The sequence below is a fragment of the Rutidosis leptorrhynchoides genome, chromosome 4 (assembly GCF_046630445.1).
Source record: "Rutidosis leptorrhynchoides isolate AG116_Rl617_1_P2 chromosome 4, CSIRO_AGI_Rlap_v1, whole genome shotgun sequence".
Taxonomy (NCBI): domain Eukaryota; kingdom Viridiplantae; phylum Streptophyta; class Magnoliopsida; order Asterales; family Asteraceae; genus Rutidosis; species Rutidosis leptorrhynchoides.
In genome coordinates, this window is record NC_092336.1 from 92,696,282 (window position 1) to 92,700,728 (window position 4,447).

Consider the following 4,447-nt stretch of genomic DNA (forward strand, 5'->3'; position numbering starts at 1 on the left):
AGTATTGTGCAAGAAAATCTCATATCATCGAATTTTGATGAATTCGAGAGCTCCGAAATCACCAATTATCCCGATGATACTTTTTATTCAGCTTTACCAATTTCACAACATATCGACACATTAGCCTCTACCGACGAAATCATCGATCAATCAATGAATGAAGAAGAAGTAAGGGTGACAAATTGGTACTCTTGGGAAAACGATAACTTTGAAAATTTTACACCCGAGACCAAAGTAGTGGGACCGATAAGTACCGTTAATGAAGAAGAATCTACTTCGATCCTAAAATTCACCATTCCACAACCTTCCAACCCAATATTCTCAATAGACGAGTCATCCATCGAAGATGAACTACGAGCTGTAATAGATATTGACACCCCGAATTTCACCCAACTGGGTAATAAAGGTGAAACCTTTGATCCCGAGAATGAACGGAAGGAAATGTTAGGAATTGTCCACCCTATATTATGTATGTCGGTGTATAACGATCCATTTGACCAAGAACCAGAAAAGAGACATATCCATTTACTAAAAGCTACATTTAAAAAAGAATTAAGTAGTGACGATCGGGTGGGTCTAAACTTTAAACCCATTGATATATTATACACCACCCGAGATGTAGATAACTGGCTCACTATTTTAATTCATGGAACTTATTCTACCGACTTCACATGTCGTCAGCTAAGTGTGGGGAAGTCTAACCCCACTTAACGTTAAATTAGGGGTTCGGGTTAGTGTATAACTCGTTAATAAAAATGCACGATTAGGGTAAAAGACGCATTTTCAAATATTAGCAAACAGTTCAGAAAAGCAACCGTTTTTGAAGAAAAACATGTGTGATAAAACAAGAAGGAATGAACGATGAGGCTCGCCATCTATCATTCGACGAGCTTTGTAATTCCAAACTGGGTATTTTTTATCACTTTTCTACACTAATCACCCTCATGAATTTATAATTATAGTCTGATTTCATGCAAATGAGGGCATTGCATGATCTCAAGTGTGGGGAAGGGTTATAAATTCTCTCGGGTTTATACTTGGCTTATTTTCTAAATTTTGTGAAAATTTTAAAATTTTTCAACTAAATGAATTCAAAATCATGTAAATATATATTTATGAACGATAAAACTAGGTGTTAATTCCGAAATTATCGTTACCTCGAAAAGGACATAAATTGAGAAACAACTAAAACGCTTGAATTTATTTATTAAGATATAAAAAGACGCATGAAAAAAGCCAAGTGTGGGGAGAATGTACCAAGTTATTCAATTAAAAACTATCTATCACATGTTTCTGTAAAGTTATTGCAGGTGCTTTTGTTTTGGACTAAATTAACCGCTTTACCCGGTTTATCTAAAAGAATAGATAGATCTACACGATGAATCAATTCCATTATTAAAATGAAGTAAAGTCTTCCGAAAAAGACACGCGCTTCTTGATTTAGGTCAAGAAGTTGTCGTCCAGACCAGCTGTAGGTTGACGAAAAATCTAGAAAAGTCATCTCTAAAATCAGCAGGAAATCCACGGACCTCAGCATCAAACAGGATTGCCAAGTGGTCAGACTTATCCTAACCATGAGAGGATCTGTCTCGTAAAATGGGGAGGGCGCCGTGCAAATTAGCTTGATAAGACTAATGAATCTGACCCCCATAAAGGATAATCTCCTTAAAGATTAAAAATCAGCTTTTAAGCCTGATATTACTCAATCCTTGAGATTGACCTTAAAGATTGAGAATTACAAACTCATGAAATTCAATGATATCTAAACTCGAGCTTGAACGAGAAAATATTTTGATCAAAATACAAACCGATTTGTTTTCTAAAAACCCATTTTCAATGCGTTCATTACCATTGAACGTAAAATCCTAAGAATTCACCTGGAATTCATTAGGTCACCTGAACCAAATCGGGTGTCAACCGTAAGAACGGTGGTTGCATAGCATGGTCGAAGACAGGACCTTGTGCCAGACCGAAAAACTATAGGATGATCTTTACTATTGCTCATACAAAGGATAGTACTAGCATCCGACATGATATAGACCATAATCAAAAGCATGTCATGGGACATTGCCTTAACAGTTGCTTGTTCAACGCTTTCCTTTACAACCGGACGGTAGTTTACCGAAAGGTAATATACGGAGCAAGTATACTGGACGTGTTGCTTTCCTAATACAAGGTTAGCAAGTGGGTGACACAAAACCATAAGTTTTGAGCTAAAATTTTCAAATCTGAAACCCACAAAACCCACAAAAATATTTTGCAACACCGGTGAAGGGTTATCCCGAAAAACTTATCTAGGTTAAAAGCTAGATTGAATTTTCAAAAGATCAAATGTTTTCATAAAGATCCAATTTCCTTAAAGGATCTAAATTTTCATAGTTATGTGGGACTGTAAACCACATCGTTACTATCATTGTTCATACCGCCATATCAAAATCACAGATGTACAAAGTGTGAAGAATAAAGAAGTGATTCGTGTGATTTAATTTCAAGTTCTGTATTGCTTGAGGACAAACAACGTTCAAGTGTGGGGATATTTGATAGTGCTCCAAATGAACATATATTTAGTAGCAATATCCTTCCAATATGTAAAGTTTTCAGTTGCAATTGTTCGATTTTCAAGTAATATTTGTTTAAATAAATAAGTGTGAAGACAAAAGGCGAAAACGACGATTTTAAGACGCAAACGTCCAAAAAGCTCAAATGTACAAGATAAAATCCAAGTGGTTCAATTTATTGATAAGAAACGTCTAAAAATGACAAGAGTACAAGTTGCGGAACGCAAAGTACAAGATAATAAATTATACGAAAGGACGTTCGAAAATCCGGAACCGGGACCTGAGCCAACTATCAACGCCCGACTCAACGGACCAAAAATTACAAGTCAACTATGCACAAGAATATAATATAATATTTAAATAATTATATAAATTATTTATATATTATATATATATTTAAATATAACGTCGACAAGCAAATGGCCAAAAATTGGTGAGATGGATTCCTGACCTCCGCACTCGCGGAGCATTTAGCCTACAAAACTCCGCACTCGCGGAGCAGTCTGTTTCAGAAATGTCCTATAAATACAACGAATTCTGGCCGAGTTCTATACACCAAAAATAAATAATACTCCCTCTGTAATAATATATATATATATATATATATATATATATATATATATATATATATATATATATATATATATATATATAATATATATATAGTATAGGTTAGTTTTATATTAGTTAGTTTGGGTTATGTAAAGGTTATTTTACGGGTTTTGAAGTCTAAGTTCTGTCCGTGTAACACTACGCGATAAATAATCAATGTAAGCTATGTTCTCCTTTTTAAATTAATATCTCGTACTTAAGTTATTATTATGCTTATTTGAGCCGAAGTAATCATGATGTTGGGCTAAATATTAAAGATGGGGTAATTGAGCTTTGTACCATAATTGGGGTTTGGACAAAAGAACGACACTTGTGGAAATTAGACTATGGGCTATTAATGGGCTTTATATTAAATTAACGATACCTCGTTAATTTAATATAAAGGTTACAATTTAACGTATCTATATATAACCACATACGCTTAATCGAACACGATGGGCGGGATATTTATAAGTATGAATTATTGTTCATTTGACCGGATACGGGGATGAATTAATAGTCAATGGACTCATTAAAACAGGGGTGGATTACATTCAAGGGTAATTGGTGTAATTGTTAACAAAGTATTAAAACCTTGGATTACACAGTCGATAACCTAGTGTATTCATTAAACAAAGTATTAAGACCTTGTTACAGTTCGGATCCCCAATTAGTTGGAATATTTGACTTCGAGTATAAGGTTAAAATTGCCGAGCATTTTATAATTATGACCGATGAACTATTATGGACAAAAACCAGATAGGTTTCAAATACATTCAGGACAAAGGACAATTAACCCGGGGTAATAAATTAAAATCAAAACGTCAAACATCATGATTACGGAAGTTTAAATAAGCATGATTCCTTTTCTTATCGCATTTTATTTTACGCACTTAAATTATCGTCATTTATATTTTGCATTAGGTTTTAATTGTGACTTAAAATATAAAATCGACAAACCGGTCATTAAACGATAAACCCCCTTTTTATATATTATTATATATAATTATATATATATTGTACAAATATAGTTATTTAAAAATATAGTGTGAAATAAGCCATCTCCCTGTGAAACGAACCGGACTTACTAAAAACTATACTACTCTACGATTAGGTACACTGCTTATAGTGTTGTAGCAAGATTTAGGTATATCCCATTTGTAAATAAATAATTAAAACTTGTTTAAATTGTAACGTATTTCGTAATAAAAATATATAACTATTTCGTACCCCGCTCCAACATCATCATATGCAAATTCACCGAGACAGAGATAATAGGAAGATTTGGCTTTCTCAAA